The following is a 19,319-nucleotide window of genomic DNA, read 5'->3' as shown; positions in this document are numbered from 1 at the left end:
GTATGTATATGTATACAGTATAGTATAACTTGTATATGATTCTATCCTTGTATCTATATCCTGTCATCCCTGATTTCTCCGCGCGAATGCGGTTCACGATGGGTTGCTGGTCTTGAGCTGCCGTGTTCGATTCACGACGCGTTATATACTATTGCAGACACGTAATAATAGATTTTAGTACCCGAGATTTCATTTGTATTTAATATTTTACTCATCAATTTTATTTGGACAGAAATAATTAGTGGGTAATAAAAATCCACACCACGAATTAGTTATTTAAAATTTTTTAATTTTTATTTATGGTAACTAGCGAAGGGGTAAGTTGACCATGATAGTGAGGTGACTCCCAAATTTTTTTTATGGATGTCAGATTTTTTAAATTGAAGGCAATGGGCATAGACAAAGTATTAAACTTTTTTTTTCTCAAAATATAGTCCCATTTTACCCCGAGTATTCTTATTCTTTGTAAATTGATGAAAAATAATTTAAAAATTAACATGCACACCATTAGGACCGCGGTGTGCATAAAAATAATAATTATTGTAAGCTAAAAAAATATGAATAAATATATAAAATGTAAAATTATAAGTAAATAATTTAAAAGTATAAATACAAATATTTAGAGCGCGAACTGAATGTTAATTTGGTGGGTAGTATAGTAGTACAGTATAAGCGGTAATGAATGTGCATTACAATTACCGAGGTATGGAAATGTAATGGAGTGAGAGGTTTTTGAGTATATAATGTTTGAATGTAAGAGAGTAGAGGGCGTTAAAGGTGAGAAAGAGAGGGATGATGGTGGTTGGAAAGGGTTCTACAACACACTAGCTACTGAGGTACTCCCTTATGCGAATTGGCCTCCTCGACAACCCGAGTAACTTTAACTCTGATGTTATAGTATATGTACTATATATGTTATAGTATACAATATAGCTTGGGTACGTGTATCCAACTATGTAAATAGAGGCCACCGGAAATTGGTCTTTGAGACGCGGCTCGGACACCTCGACTTAATATACTCTACTGTACTTTACTTTGCTGCTCGTATCGTATCGGTGTACTCTACTAAACTATGTACATATTACAATCTATCTTGCTTTATTACCCTATAATTATTTTAATTTGTTTAATAAATAACTCATTATTGTTAGAATTAAATTAAAAATAATATTGTGTAATAATATTCAAGTACTCACATTTGGCTCCCACCTATATTTTTCATACACTCTTAACTTGGCTCATGCAGAAACAAAATTATTCCATTGTTTATTTATTTTCTCATCTGAAAGTTAAAAGAAATAAAAAAAATTGTAGAAAGAAATTATACTTTTTAATTTAATAAATAAAATATAAAATTATACTCAAGTTAATGTTGGATATTATTGGAAATTATTTGAAAAAAAATAAAATAGGGAGATTAGATATTTTTTCCAAATTAGAAGCGCGAGATTTATTTCAAATCGAAATACTGGCGAAACTGTTGAAGATAAGACTAAAATTATTGATAGCAATTTTATTGTAAATTAAATTTTCTGTAAAAAAAGTCCTTATCAATTTTATGATAAATTCAATAGTTTTGGCAGAATTTTAATTTGGAGTGAATAATTATTAATATTCAAATAAAAAAATTTTTGATCATTATTAACCTTTGAATTAAAATTCTGATTGAACTATCAGAGATATGAAAAAAATCACAGATACTGATTTTGTAGGGAATCAAATTTCCTACAAAAAAGATTCTCTTGACATTTGCAGAAAATTCGAAAGTTTCGACAGAAAATTCAATTTAAGCCAAACGTAATTATTTTGATTTGTAATAATTTTTGATCAGAAATTTTTTCCAAATTTTCCTGTTAGCTCACATTTAATTTTTCTGCTATAAAAAATATTTTCAATGAACTGAGTAGTGTCTACTTATAATTTTGTAATACAGAAGCTACAAAATGGTTCGAACTGATAATGAAAATAATTATTTAAACAATTATTGCGTCCAAAATTATAAATTAACGAGAAAAAAACAGAAGGTATACATTTTCAGTTCAATTATAAATTATCACTATCTTAACAATGCTCATAAATTATCACTTGACAATAGCATTAAAATAAAAACCACGTGGGCAATTGTTGAGTTCCCGTAACAAGTAACCCGCATGACAACTACTGTGTCTGATAAAAAATAACTATTTAAATGTGGGCTGATTATTATTGCTGGCCTCGTTTAATAATACCTATTGCTTTTAACCTCTTGCAGATACTTTTTAATCCAGATTAATATTATATTTCTCCAACCATCTGTCACTTATTACATTAAATATTTATAAAACACATTAAAAGTTATTAAATTTATAAAAACAATATATATATATATATATATATTTATTCAGACTACTGAGTTTTAATATAGAAATATACTGACGGTTTGTTTTATGTGAAAATAATGCAGATACGCGAATCGATCAATTTATAAAATATATATGAATACTTGGACGACAGTCAAATGACATTTTGTGCCAGACAATATTTTATATTCACTGGACTTTAACTCTTACTCTATTATATATATATATATATATATATATATATATATTACTGAGCTATACTAATATTAGAGAAGAAATAAAGATGACCCAGATATGAATATGAATATTTAGAAATTGATTGATTGCTAATATCAACCGGCTTTTTCATTTTCTTTCTCTTTTCCTCTCTGTACATTTTTTTTTTTTTTCAATGAATTGATCATAAAAAACCCAAAACAAATAAGACAAGAACGGGTCAAAAATTTTTTATTTATTTTTTTGGGACTTCCGTTTTGTCCACCGTAAAAAAAAATCATCATATTAAAATGCTCAAAAAATTCATTATTTTCTTAGCTTCCCGTTTTTCCCGCCCATTCCCTTCATAAAAATATTAATAATAAATTTTTGATAAAAAAAAAAAAAAAAATGAATAATTATTGTAATTTATTATTTATACAAAAATTTCTTTACTTAATTCTGCGGAAAAAATTTACAATGAGATAAAAAATTTATTTTCAACTCACGTCTGAGAAAAATTTCAATTATAACCCAATTTTTTTATATTTGTTCATTAAAAAATTTTTTCCAATAAAATTTGCCCCAGATCCCCTTAAAGTTTATATAAAAATAAATAATTAATTGATTTAAATGAACTGTGGCATTCGAGTTTAACATCAATGAGTAAATTTTAAAAGCATTATGCCACACTAAAATATTTATCGGGTCGAAATATTTCACATTAAAATAATATATAATTTTTGACAGTTAAATGACATTTAACCAAAAAGATCAATTTATGAATTTATAAATTATAAATCCATCAATTAAATCCATTATCGAGTTTTTGGTGACATATATACATATATATGCTTAAATGTATGATCATTGAAATAGATTAGTCTAGACGATAAATTTATAGACGAGCGATTAAGTGCAGAGTTAATTTATTGTATATTTATAAATAGAAAAGACGAGTTCACGTGTCAATTATAAATTAAATAAAAGCTTTTTGTTCGGGTAAAATATACTGAGTGGGATTTTAAATAGAAATAAATGTAAGTCTGATATTTGGATAAGATAAAATCGATTGATAAGAAATATATATATATATACTTTTATATCAAACTGTTCAATTTACTTAAAATATTTAAATGAATTTTCGTTACCCAGCGTTGGCATACTCAAAATAACCGCGTAAAAATATAATGTATGTACTTTTGTCGAATAAATTATCAAAGTGACTTAAAAAGCTTTTTTATTGAGACAAAAATTAATTTTAAAATTATATTTTTTTTTGTAAATTTTTTTTTGGTAAAAATGTAAATGGAAGTGAAGATAATTTATTCAAACGGTTATAAAATGTTATTTCTCAGCTAGATGGAATCGAATCGACTTCTCAAATTAAAAAAAAAATTTGACAGTGGGCAAAAAAGTGCGAGGCAAGAAAAGAAAAGACGAGAGGGGAAAACGGATCTCGCAATCTCTTTCGATCCAATATCCGAGTTTTTTGACAGCAATTTCGGTCACGTCCGATAATATATCTGGATCATTAATATAAAGCCTTCGAGCCCTTGTGCACCCCGCGTAGAACCCGTGCGGGGAAATTGCTTTTCAATCCCCGAGCTGCCCCGTCGTCGCGATCCACCGCCATCCTACAAAGACCTTCGCCTCTTGGTCTGCAATCTTCAGTCTTTACTTAGATTCCGACAATCAAATATCACATTTAATTATTTTCGTCATGCTAATTACTTTTCAACTCAAATTTATTTTATCGAAATTCATTATTTATTTTCAAAATTTTGAAATTCATTTCAAGTGATCAAAAAATTTATTATTTATTTTTCAGATTTAAATTACCTTTCAAATGAGTACCAACACGACATACTTATTTTCAAAACCAAAAAAAAAGTCCGCACTCCAAAATTTATAAGTCACGAAAAATTTTTTTTCAAATTTTTTTTCTACTCACGACTAATTCACCAAAAATATGAATTATTTTTCAAAAAAAAAAAATTGTAAAAATCCAGACAAGATTCTCACAACGCAATTGTTATGATTTTTTTTTCTACTAAAAAATACTAAATTCGTAAGTCAAAAATAATTGATTTTCGTATGAATTAATTATTATTATTATTTTTCAATTTCATCTAACGGCCTGTAAAAAATAAATAAATATATAAAATATATATAGTATAAGACATAAGAGAAGAGGTTGAATATAATAGTCGATAGGATGACTCTCGTTCCAAGATTCAACCCTCACGTATACGCCCTTACGTCGTATAATATATACGTGAAGAGTAGTAGAGAGGGAACTAGAGGAATATAAGGAACACCCCGCCATAAAGAAGATCCCCTCAATCAGATAAAAAATGTATTATAGCCGGTATGATACAGAACTCAATACCTCTACGTCTACGTCCAACTTATATATATATATATATATATATATATATATATATGATGATAATAGTATAGAAGAGTGTTTCTCTCTTACATGAGATTTCAACGAACAACTAAAGGACACCAAACTTTTTACTGTATCTCTGTATAAGCTACTACGACAAGCATCACTAAAAGTAGGAGTAAAAGTAGAAGCAGTAGAAGTAGAAGTAGAAGTACTCCTCATTGCTCTTCTCATCCTCATCCTCACTTACTTACACTACTACTTCATATTCCACGAGGTCCAAGTTATCGATTTGCCTTGAATGCAGATCACTGCACATCTCACTCTCTGCCAAGACACTCTCGTGAAATTACATTCGACTATTGCCAGACGTCGTGGCGCACTCAAGCTTTATTGTCAATCGACTGCTACCATTTATAACGCTTTTTATGTGTCACAATATTTTTTATTGTTTATCAACTTAAATTTATCTATCTATAGATAAATGTTTTTTTTTTTTCCATTTACTCAATGGCAAATTACTTTGGAAAAAACTTTTCAACTAAATTAATATATTTTTCTTTCGTTTAAAGAATTGAAAAAGAAATTTTTATTTTAATAATTTAATATGGCTTTACAAAAAAAAAAAATTATTGAGCAAAAGAAAACTCATTTTTTTTTTTTTTTTTTTTTTTTTTTTTTTTTTTTTTTTTTTTCAAATTTTTAATTCGAAATTTTGTAATAATGAAATACCAAAAATTATGAGTGTGAATGCGGCAGACAGACAAATTTGGAATTATAAATAAATAGAGTAAATAATTTTTTTAAAAATATTTTAAAAAATGCACATAATAATTTTGAAATTTTTTAAATGCCCATTTTTTTAAAATTTTATATTATCAATTATTTACCCTTTTTTGTAATAACTTTAAACTTGTCTGATGTCTGCAACATTCACACACATCCAAAAATTTCAGACAAGAGTTCATATTCTACACTTAAATTTTTTTCATTAAAAATAATCAATACTGAAAAATAAAAATGCAAAATTTAGTTTTTTTTTTTTTACATAATTTTTTAAAATAAATTTTTTCTGACCGTAGAATTTTTCTACTCTTTGAAAAATTCGCCGAATTTTTCAACTGCTTATAAAATTACCACAGACGTGTAAGAATAATAATAATGATAATAATTGAATCTGGATTTATCAGTGTAGATAATAAACACTCAGTTTCTTAAATAACACTTGGCGGTTCTTCACAACCGGGTCTCAACGCTCTCATCTAATCCGATATTCGATGCGCACTCGCCGGCAAATCGAGCGCAATAAATTTACCCTACACCCAACTCGCTCAGTTATCTTTGGAAATAAATACCGTTTTATAAACACAGACTTCTGCACTGAATAAACAAATAAAGTAAAACAATAAAAAACCAAATTGACTAAAAACAAAAAAATCCACATATATATTTTGTATTTATTTTTCAACTTCATAAAATAAGAGTGCCTGGGCATCAAAAGACGCCGACCAAGTCGCACTTTAATGAAGAACATCCGGTCTGTCGGCAAACTATAAGGGATTATAAGGGACAAAAACAATATTGCATACAATTGGCGACACATGTTGACGGATTGACCAAATTTACATTCACTCCATGCGCTTTTTTTTAAATCCTACAGCAATTAGATTTTTTTATTAACTTTCTATTTTTGTTACTTTAGAATTTAATTACAATTTATAATTGTCTATAGACATTAAAATAACATTAAATACACCTACACAGCTATATATTTATGTGTCGATGTGTGTGTGAGTTTGTGTCTAAATATACATGTGGGTCGATAATGCGTAAGCTATAACGAGATGACAACACACGCAACTCTATCAAAACCACAACACTAATGGTATCAGTGTAAGTAATGTAATTGAGCGTACTCGCGGCAACACCGCATTTTGTGGTACGACCCTAAAACCCCTAGCTACTGTAAATACTCTATGTCATGGTCCAATACTTAATTTTATAATTATTTATTTATTTTGCGATAGTACATAAAATGTTTTGAAGCTTTCAATTAAAAAAATTAAATTTATTTAGAATTTAAAATGAAATTTAAATGATAGTGAAGTTAGCCGACGTGTAATAGTTTTTGAATTTTTTTAAAAATGATAGATTATAAAAAAAATAATTTTTGAAAAAATTGCACTTATAGATTTCTTAATTTTCTACATGTGCATATTTTTAAATTTTATATTTTTGTCATTGATTTGTGGGAAAGAACTCCGAAATTTGTAAACTGTCTGTTAACTCCATAATCACAAATTTAATTATTTTTGTTTAATCTTTGGAAAAAAAAAATCCGTAAAAATTTGAATTTCCCTCATTTTCAATTTTTAAAATTTTCTTATGACATAAATTTATGATAAAATTTTAATTTAAAATTAAAAAAACAATAAAAATTTAAGAAGAATGATTAAAATAAAATTTCCATTATTATTATAAATAAAATTCAAATGAACTAAATTTTTCATAAAAAAAAATAAAATGAAAATTTATTCAACGTCCAATCATCACCATCTTTTATCTATTTATTTTTTATTATTATTTTGTTGTTGGCCTTCTCTAGCATACGCGTCGCGAGTTGACGCATTTAAATTGAAAAATAAATTTTACATTCATTCTGATGTTTACCAATAAATATCGATTTTAATTTTTTTGCCAGCATGTTTACCCACGAAATAGTACCCACACACCTTCACACCCACATCCACACCAACATCAACGATTTATGAAAACATGCACTAAAATTTAATATTATTATTAAATCCTTAAAAAAGCCATTCTCCTTTAATACAATGTAATAATTCAAAATTTTAATTCAACAAAACCCTGGAGCTAAAAAAACCTTAAAAAAATTAAACATCAGACATATGAGGAATAAAATTCTTTTTTTTTTTTTATAATGCTCTCATATTCGTCGGTTTGATTATTCTCTATGAAATCATTTTAACGAATAACAAGAGACCGTAGAAATAAGTGAAGGACGAGTATCTAATGAAATTGCGAGGGAATAAAATGAGCCTGAGACGTACAGACATTTGTTATTATTATTATATAGATATATATATATAAATATATATATATATATATATATATATATATATGAGTCGTAGACAATAGGTTATTATTACACGAAAGCTTTATAACCAAGCCCTTACATCATCTAATATCCCCACCTAAATATATATACATATATATATATCCCATACTCTGAAGCTCTATCCTCTCTCCCTCGTTGCCTCGTCCCCATCACCCCCTTTTCCATCACTCCTGTCCCAAGTTCCTCAACCCCCGATGAACGCAATCTCATTACTCGGGGATGCACTCACCGTATTAATGCCGAAAGGAATTAACTTTCAACGTTACGAGATCGAATGTTACTAACTTTATATTGCTGAGTGGAGGGTAACTACTCGTTGGAATAAATCTACCCCTATTTCCCCTTTTTTCTTGGCCCCTAATTTCCCCTTTAGACCATTTTAAAAAATTTAATTTTTATAAAATCAATCTCTTTTATTTTTTTATCTCCTACCCCCTTAGTAATTTTTATATTAAAATAATACATCCTGTTATTGAAAGTTGTTTAAAACATTCAGTGTTTGTATTTAATTACTAAATACCGAATTTAAATTACGAGGGAAAAATGGGCCTTAGAAATTTTTTTTAAAAAATTTACAAATGGGCAATTTTGGACAGTTTACAGGCTGCTCATTTAATTTGAAATTGAAGAAATAAATTTTTAGTTAAATATTTAGAGCATTAAATAAATTTTATAAATAATATATTTATATTTTGCATGAATTGAAATTTTTTAAGTATTTGGATCGCGTATAAATCCTTTTTTACAACAACGGTTATTATAAATTGATATATGTTTGTGTACTATAGGGTAAATGTGTGTATATCGTAATACACTTTTCATTGTACGCGTCAGCTGCGCCGTCACCGCATCGGTTTAATTTTGTTTTGGGAAACAAGCGACGGCTCATTATCCGATGATTAAAAACCATTACTCATCGCCAGCCGAAGCGCATCCGTTTTTCTTTCATGAAATTTTAATTAATTTACCACTGCCACCGCGGCTGCTGCTACGATAAATATATTGAAAAGATAATTATTTATTGTTTTTTTATTAATTGGAAGCTTTTAACATTATTGTCCATTTTTTTTTCTTTTAATTAAAAATAAATACATTCAATTTAATTTAATTCCAGGCTTTAATTACCTCATATTTATAGAATTCTATAATTAGTTTTCGATATTTTTTATCAAATTATTTTTTTTACCAACAAACCGATACCACAAAAAAAAACTTCGCCTCAGTTTTTTGTCTTGAATTGAAATATAATTTTAAAAAATTTATCTGGCCCAAGTATTTTTTTTCTTTTCTAAAATAACTTTTAGTTAAAAAAATGTAAAATATATTTAAATGTATGGGTTATTTTATTATTGCAAAAGTAAAACGTTACGAGTGAAGTGAGTATGAAATAAAAGAGTATTTGTATATCTATGAATTTAAAATCAGAGTTTAATTTAGTTGGATCTATAGCTGATTGTCAAACGTTGTTAGAGGTATTTTAAAAATAGTAAAAATAAAAAAAATTAAAAAAAATGATTGTCGTTGGGCGAGTGCTTTTTTCCGTACATCAAATTCAACGTGGAAGCTGCCGGCGGTACCGGACAGCGGACGACGCTCGTGGCTCGATTTCAAATAAAGTTAATTGGAAAACATTGTTCGACCGGAGGGTGCAGGATAAAAGTACTGGGTTTATATGCGGGGGGGTTTGAAGAGAGAAAAATAAATATATATATGTATACATACGTATATAAAATAAAAAAATAAGCGGACGATAGAGAGAGAAAGGAAGAAAGAGAAGGGAGAGAGATTGGAGGCGTCAGCGAGCCCAGAAGCAGGGGTGAGTTAGTGAAATTAATATTTCCTATCGGGGCATCCGATCCGACGCGTTGGACGATCGACAAGCTCATAGCTTAAGGCCGTTACGTTCGATTAAAAAAATTCCTGAATGTCAAAATATAAAATTTTGTTATTTATTTATTTGTCGTGTTTTTTTGTTTCGCTCCTAGTTTTTTTTTTTTTTTATTTTTTTAATAACAATAAAGTAATTATTCGACGGATTGATTTATTATGAAAATAATTTTTGATGGAATAAAGTTATTGGATGAGAGATTGAATGGGAGTAAAACTAAAGTATTTTTATTTTTATGCCTTTTGATCAATGAAGATGAGGGCTGTTGTTCGGGGGATGATACGCTTACAAATTAAGTTGATATTAATCGTCGATATGACGAGGGGCATATATATCATATAAGGATACACTTGTAACTGAATTGTTTGTTAGCTTAATACTTTTATTGATTAATTTTTAATTAAAGTGTTTTTTTTTTTTACTCTATTAAATAGAAATATTTTTTCAATACATTGCAGTTTATTATTATATTTATGAAAAAAAATTAATTAATGTAATTAAAATTTTATATTTTTTAATTTTTCACGAAATTTTATTTTTTGTCTGAATCGTTTAATTATTTTAATTATTAAATAGTGGAATTAATTATATAAAAACTTATGAATAGACATTGATATCGTTGAGTTGAGCTCGAAATTAAATTAAAATCGATAAAAAAAGACATTTAATTATTCTATTAAAAGAATGAAATCTTTAAGCAGAATAAAAATACCTGAGTTATATTTTAGTAATAATAAAAATAAATATATTTCGTTATCAATATTAGTGTGATAATATTATTTTTATTTATAGGTTTTATCACGAGAAATCTAATAATGTAACATCCAAATATAGATATTTTGTATTTCTCCAAGGACAAGTCGCCGTAGGGTAAAAAGTTAGTGATACGAAAACATCACATATATGTAGTGAGAAAGAGAGAAGGAGAGAGAGAAAGTACAGCACACAGTAGCGCTGAATCCACACGTGGTGGCAATAAAGAGAGACCACGTGGATACAAAGATCACCGACGTAATGGAAATAGAATACTATAATATACCATGAGCTTCATAACGAGCAACACAATCTCCCTTATACTCAGAAAAAGCTCGGAAAAAAGCTTTATTCTTACGTACAACACACTGTAAATACTTTCAATACTCACAACACACCAATAGGATCACCCAAAGCTGACAGGTTTATAATGAAACCCGTAAATAGTCTTTAACTTTTATTTATTCATTTTAAATTTTTGTCTCATGCATTTCAAATAAAAAAAAACAAAAATTTTAATGAAAAATAGACAGAGACGAAATTTTTCCATTACAAAATTAGGAAAAAATAATTTAAAAAAAAAAAAGAAAAAAATAGAATACAATTCATAGCTTAATCTTAGTTCACGTGGGCTACAGAAGTACACCGGAGTAAAGTAGAGTAGAAGTAGAGCCAATGAAAAGTAAGCTACGATAAAAATTTCATAATTACTTCTTACTTCCGTTCGGGGAAATTTTAATTAAACCGGAGAATTGGTCTTTAACGAGAAAAGAGAAGAATAAAGGACAATGATGGAAAATATATGTATATATATATATATAAGAAAGACTTTGTTCATGCTACTTGGAAAATGTTTTTTTAAAATAATTATTATTGGATAGAAAGAAAATATATTTATAAATATAAATTAAATTGGGAAAAAATTAATTTAATGATTTTTATCAATCTCAGTAAGACACCCTCGGTCTGACTTTATTTATCCTCGTGGTCGGTGGAAAATTATATTTGATTCTAATCTAGCAAATGGGATACCCAGTCTATTTATTTACACTTGGGTTGACGAGCTATTGTAGATCTTTTTCATTTATTTTTTTATAATAAAGAGGGTAAAAAACTTTTTCAATAGATAATAACTTTTTAAAATATATATTTTTTGAATTGGCAATTAAATTGACTTTCTGTAGTTGGAATTTTTTTTATTGAACTAATAAATCTGAGAAAAAAATTCCAAGTGTGTGATTTTCATTACGGTTAAGATTTTGAAAAAATTTCCCGCCTTATTGATATGTGGAGTAATGATTTTTTTCTTCTCGAGTTCAAAAAAATTCAAATTACATATTTTATTATTTTAAAACCTCTATAACTTTTTGAATTTTAAATTTATCAATTCAACTGATAAGACCTTATTTGTAGCCAGTGAAATTCTCTACGAAATTGTATCGTGGTTTTTTTACGTAATTTGAAAACTTTAGCACCGGCGAGCAATTTTCTAAAATTTGAATAAAAACCGAGCGAAATTTTTTTTAATTAGAAAATTTTAATTGAAATACCTGGAAATTTTTTTGTATGAGTGTGAAATTGATATTAAACAACAGTTTAATATACGGGCACTAAATAAAAAAAAATGATTTTTAATTTCAAAAGCGAAAAATAAATAGAGACTTTAAAGTCTAGCGCGTGCGTTTTGATTATGCCCGCGGGGTTGACTTTATTGGTTGAGGCCCGGTTTGAATATACTGTAGACTGTAGACTGTGGACTGTAAACTGTGAAGTTTAGTTTGCTGTATAGAAGTGTGATGTAATACTACAATAAATGAATTTTGTTGGTGCGCTTGTGTATATGGACGTGGAAAGATAGATCAAGTTTAAAATGTGTTGGGTAAAATGTTGTTATTTGTGTGTATGTATGTATATAGTGTGTGTATATGGAATAGAGAGTGTATATAATGGTAAAGGGAGGAAACAAGTGGTCGAGCATTTATAGACACGGCGTGGCAAGGCGAAGTGGCTATTTTCCGGCGAGTGCGCACCGATTAAAAATCCAATTCGGTGGCTCGGGATAAAAAAAAAAGTAAAAAATTTTAGGAAAAAGTATGTGTATATATATATACTGTTGTTTAATCTTTTTTTTTAGTTTCATGTTATATTGAATGAGTGAACTAATTCTTAATGCGAGGGGTCAATGATCATTTTTATTTTTAACGGTTTAATCTTTCTTTTTTTTAATTTAATAAGAGGAAACGAGTTAATTAAAAGTCATTTTTAATTTTTTGTTGGTCATAATTTATTTTTTTTATTTAGAGAAATTTTTACTCGAACTAAAAAAAAAATATTTTTTAATTACGCATTCAATTTTTTTTTATCACAATTAGATGTAATAATTTATTTATGAAAATATTTAATAAAGATTTCAAGAATGATATGGGATAATTTTTTAAATCAGAATTTTAATTGAAATTATTGAATCTACTGGAATAAATGTTGAAATAATAAATTCTATACATTGACCCTATTGATGGATTTAATTAAAGAATTCAATTTATAACTTCATCAACAAAATGAAATTATTAAATTTTTTTTTAGTAAATAAATATTTTATAAAGACGTTACCAAAGATGATGCAATATAAATTAAATTTTTTAATTAAAAAATAAATTTAATGATTAAATATCGCGTAACAGATCCTCTATTGTACAAAAGGTACAAAGTTATATATATAGAAATTTTTTTACTAATAAATATATATTTTGTTACCAAAAATATACAAAAGCCCAAAATTCATTTTATAAATTTGAATTTTTTCCCGCCCTTATGATACCCGAGAACCACGAGCGAATAATAAAATTTTTTTTGCTTACTAATGTACTTTTGAGCCAGAAAAAAATCTAGAGTGGAAATGACAGCCCAATAAATAAAAAAAAAAAATCTGATGGAATGATTGAAAATGAAAATAAATAAATTTCCAAAAAAAATTTGACTCGAATTTAATAAGAATGAGCAGCAAAAATACTCATATCGCGTCCTTATAATGCCCACCCTGAATACCCCCATGTTGGTCGGCTCCCTCACCAGTATCTTGATACTTTTTCCATCTACTGAAATTGATATTACTTTGGTAAAGGCGTGTATACGCGTACCAGGGATCCATCTAGCCTATAAATTTTTAACGGCGTAAAACTTTCCATCTCAGCTACACCGTACACATACACAACGCGAAGGAGCCCGCGAGTTGTTGCCATGAGCATGACAGAGAACCCGACTCCGGCCGAACCAACAGTGGGGTCAGGGGAGATAGTTTGAGAGCTTGCATTCGGAAAATTGAACTCTTCGCCTTTACTTCGAGATGCGTTACCGAGATTCTCTTTTCCGATAACCCAGATAAAAAAATTCCATTATATATCTACTCCCGCTATATAGTGAGCCACTATAATATATCTACTGTATAGACAAACATAAGAAAGAAAGAAAGATATAAAAAAAATAATAATATCATTTCTTAGGTAAAAGAATTGACATCATGATCAATGGCAATATTCACATGAATATATTTCATCGCGGTCAATAAACTCACTCGTATATTCAGTTCTAATAATTGAATTGACAATTTACTATACCATACTACTATTATTATTATAAATTTTCATATATATTAATATAGATATGTATACTAAACGTGTCGATGCAAACATCATTTTCCCTTACTCAATGTACACCGATGACTCGGATTAAAATTTAATTACTGTGGGTATTAATTGAACAGAGTGACAAAGATGATGTGTCAGAGAAGCTTATGCACACCATACATATCAACCAATTGTATATAATCATATTTGTAGGGTAGACTGACGCAGATTGGGCCTAAATTCATTTTTTTAACCATTCAATTAAATCGACTAAGGTAAAATTTTTTCAAATCTACTGGAGCAGTAAGTGGTAATTTTTTTTAATAATTAATTTAGTTTTTACCTTTGGTCAGTAAATAATTAATCATAAGTTTTTATTTCAAAAAAACATTTAATGTATTATAAACTTATGAAACTGTAACAGACTTTTTTTTATTGATTTGAAATACAATTCTATAGAGGTAAAAAAAGGTATAGACTGTTTTTATTTATCATCTATTTTACGTTCGAATTGTTGTCAAGTATTTACTTTAACTTGTATTATTTTAAATGATTTTTTCTTATATTTTTGTTGCTACATAATGAAATTTTTTATTACTCTGAAAATTAAAAATTTTCAAATTTTTTTTTCAAGATCATTTACAAAAAAAAAAAAAAAACAAAAAACCAAAAATATGCACATGTAGAAAATTTAAAAATCTATAAGTGCAATTTTTTCAAATATTTTTTTTTTATAATTTATCGTTTTTAAAAACAATCCAAAAATTAATAGACAATGGCTAACTTTACTATCATGATTTTTTTTCTATGAAAAAAATTTTTCCCCACTTCTGATAAAAGGAAAAGACGTATAGAAAATATTTAATAATAAATGACATGCTCTAGATTACCTTATAGATTATTTATTACCCACACTACATGACCTTACTATTTATTAGAATTCTTATTTATTAAAATGGACAATAATAATAACGATAATATTCTTTATCCATCATAATCCTCAATAGAAAAAAAAAAAAAAACAATTTAATTTCTGACAGTTAAATCTTAATTATTTACCAACCATCGAAACAATTATTTCACAAATTCAAAGTTTAAAAAAAAAATTTATTTAATAATTATTTTAAATATTGATTTTAAAAAAAGTACAACTCCCCCTTCTGTATTCTATAGATATAAAATATAATCGATGAGGTCGTTGCCATATATATATATATATATATATATATATATATATATATATATATATATATATACATATATATTGAAGAAGAAACAACCACTAACGTACTTTTCTCTAATGTGATTGCTTTACTGGCCACAGTGTAAAGCCAGCAAAATAAAATTACTTTGCCCCTCTACCTCAACTTGTTCTTCATCTCCTCCTCTATCTCCTTCTCCCATTTTATTTTATATATACTATCTATTTAACTTTTTACTACAAAATAAGTAAAATAATGAATAAAAAACCAACGAATTGGATAAAATGAAGCAATAATGTCATTAATTTTATTTTTAGATAAATTCATTGCTTGACCACGCTCTAAATACTCGGTAAATAAATAAACTGGGGGCATTAAAAAAAGATGAAGAAATAGTTAAGATACAGTTGAGTGGACACTCGACTTAAGACGTTTTATTTAGTTTAGTTCAGTTGTATATAAAAATGAATAAAATAAAATAAGTCGTAGAGTAGAAGAAATGAATTTGGAGAGGGGGGGGGGGGTGTTATTTTTTTGATAGCGTATAGCGTACAAGTTATAGTGTGTTTTGTTGTTGTACGATATCATCGAGAAGGCTATAGCTATTGAATGGAACTATCAGTATATAAGATGGCTAGTGTTGTGTAGAGTAGACCAATTTATGTTCGCTACAAATATATATATATATATATATATATATATATATATATATATATATATATATATGTGTATGTGTGTATAGTTTTATATACGACAGCATTTCCGAGGGATTTAAGAGACCCATGAAGTAAATAGAAGCCCTGGTCGTTCTCCCGTAAAATTGTATGTGAAATTGTGCAATGTGTCTTGCGAATTGAATCGCGCTCAGTAACGACATCGATTTTATTGTTTATTCCCTAACCTACGGACTACATATTAAATTATTATAACAATGGAAATTTTTTTATTTATATTATTAAAGTTATCTAATTTTTACGATAGTTGTCAAATGTGGCGGCAAATCTAGTTTCAAATGCATGGAAAAATTAAACTTGTTTTGATATTAGTATTATTGGTTCTGAAAATTTTAAATTGAGGAGCGACTGGAGCATGACGGGACACCGGAACCAAGAAAAATGTTTTTTTAAATTTTTCAGGTGCTCCGTTTTACCCTGAGTACTTTTTAAAAAATGATAAAAATATTCCATTGAGTATTTCGTACCCTAGTCTTCTCTACAATTCATTTACTTTTTTTTTGGTAATAAAAGTTTTTCGATAATAATTTTTTAACTTTTTTTTCTATTAATAGTTTCAATAGAAATTTAATTTCGAATTTAAAAAAAAAAATATTATGACAGTGACGTTCAAATTTACCGCAAAAATTAATTAATAAAAAAAAACTATTAAAATTCTATTAAAAAAAATGTATATATTTTTCAATGAACTCCAAAAACGACTACATATATTTTGTAGCGTATAAATTCTAGTAAAAAAATAACCATAAGTTGTAAAAGTAAATTAAAAATATATATCGAATTTCGGATGTTAGTAAACAAGGAAAAAAAAACGATTAATTATCTTCAATGTCCATAATTTCTTTTAAATAATTTACCGTAGGCTAATTACAGAATGCACCGAGCAGTAATATCGCTTTGCAGGTTACTACGTTCGGGGAAGCTATACTTTAGTTTGCAATTTAAACTTTACTTCCTCTGGAATTGATTAGCTTTTAGTAATTAAGCAAGCAACGCCTCGGCTCTTGCACCCCTGTCCCCTCGCTTCTTCTAGCCCCTACCCCTTTCCTCCCCCAACTCAACAAACCCCCTCACCCTCACCCGCAAAATCCTCTTTCTCTAACTCACTTTCACATCTTTCTCTAAACCCCCCGCCAGACGTTCACGCCATCGGGTGGTTTTAATCAACGGCCCGCGCGCGCAACTAACCCCTTGCCCCTCAGCCCCCAAAATCCTCCCTCTCTGTCTCGCTCACTAATTCCTCACTCTATTATACCCATAACCAAATACACACACATCACACAATATCCATCACTTTCCCCTTTTTCCCTTCCCGAGCTTTCCTGCCTACAATTTTTTTATAAAAAACAAAAAAAAACCCGATCTAACCTCAAATCATATATATCCCCGAAAGCGTGTGTCCTATTGGATCGCAGTGCGAAGCAATTTCAGCGTGGAATGCGTTTCCCTCGATAGCTCAACGGCACGTACGTGAAGCAACTTTGAGGATGCGAATAGTGAGGGTCGACGAAGGGAGGAGAGAAGGGAAGCGAAGAGGAGAAGAAGAGTCAGGAGAAATTGAGTAAAGAGGAGAGGGTGTTTGTGGGTATTCGCGAGACGAAAGAGGATAGAGGGTGTGCTTGCCCAACCGGGACAGGCCCAACCAATTTCAACTTCCATTATACACCCTAACTCTCGCTCGCGCCTCCCGCTGGTACCCTCATCCCCAATCCGACTCCACTTACCAAGTATCAAAACCTCTTTCTTTTATTCCTAAATCTCAATAACTTTTTATTTCATTATTCGATAACTTTAAAATATCCTCAATTACTCAAAGATTATTTTAGTTTGACGACACAAAATCCACGTGCTTGTTAATGAATTTACAAAAGAAACCAATAAAAAATTAAATGACAGTCGAATTTAGCTGGGCTTGCAGGCTTTTCATTTCTTCCGTTTACTTTCCCAGCCTGAGCCTCACCCTCAACCTCAACCTCGGCCTCATCTTCATCTTTATCCTTATCCTCATCCTCATTTTCCTCGACAAAATCTTCTCCGGTCCTATCTATATCTCTAGCATCGTATCCTACAGCAAGTTATACTCGTATATATAAGAAACCGAGTCGCCAACTTGGACTACTACACTCACTAGGGGCTCGCTGTCGTAAAATGTTGCTTTTTAATTTGGTAGACCGTTGTGTGAGCTTACGACACTACCCCATTCCCCCACACACACAACTATACGCCAGTGTTCTCTGTTGTTGTAGCTTTTGAGTTAATATACGGGTTTAATTTTGAAATTTCATTTAAACACTTTTATATATTAAAATTTTATCCTCTATTTATTATCATCTCTATTATACACCGTAATTTACCTATACACATACACATACATACACACGGTATATTAATAAAAAGTATTTATTTTCAGTAGAAAACTCAAATCTTCTGATAAAAATCACATCCGCCACAAAATTGACATCCGACCCGTCAATCTTTAACTAAATTTATATTACTTGACTACTTTCTTACGGAAATTGCTAACGAAAGAAGTATACACATATATGTATACACATATAAAAATTATTCTACTTAATTTTGAAATCAAGATTCAGATAAAATTGCTCGTAATTGTTTACCATTAATTAAAACTTACCAAAGATAAAACATGCTTAGTATCCGTGACATTCACTTGACACTAAACACGTCACTAATCACGTTTACAAATTTAATTATTTGTCACAATTAATACTTCAAGTTGTTGTTATGGATGTTATTCCAAGACAGGAGATTATCTTTAAAACAACGTGGTAGTATGAAGAACACTAGAGAGAATAAAATTTATTAGAAACCTCACGCGCCGGCTGTCTGACTCGGAATGAACGTATTCACTAGGAGAATTGACTGGAGGGTTTTCTTGCGCATGCGTTGAGGACGCGTGTCCGGTGATAACAATTACGAGTGTTCACTCTACTCATTTTCTTTTTATTTATTTTTCATATATATATATATATATATATATATATATATATATATATATATATATATATATATATATATATATATATATATATA

General features: G+C 28.7%; 1 protein-coding gene across 1 annotated transcript in view; it reads right to left on the bottom strand.

The window, feature by feature from the left end:
- Window positions 1-19,115, bottom strand: part of LOC103576273 (LIM domain only protein 3) — a 50,248-nt gene extending 31,133 nt beyond the window's left edge. The window contains exons 1-2 of the mRNA XM_008556424.3: window positions 18,901-19,115; window positions 1,197-1,282 (exon numbers count right to left, since the gene is read on the bottom strand). The gene's annotated coding sequence lies outside the window, so the exon portion shown is untranslated. The remainder of the gene's footprint in view (window positions 1-1,196; window positions 1,283-18,900) is intronic.
- Window positions 19,116-19,319: the final 204 nt, after the last annotated feature.

Source organism: Microplitis demolitor, chromosome 6 (assembly GCF_026212275.2).
Source record: "Microplitis demolitor isolate Queensland-Clemson2020A chromosome 6, iyMicDemo2.1a, whole genome shotgun sequence".
Classification (NCBI taxonomy): Eukaryota; Metazoa; Arthropoda; class Insecta; order Hymenoptera; family Braconidae; genus Microplitis; species Microplitis demolitor.
The sequence above is the reverse complement of the archived record's forward strand: the minus strand, read 5'-3'. Positions and strand labels throughout refer to the sequence as shown.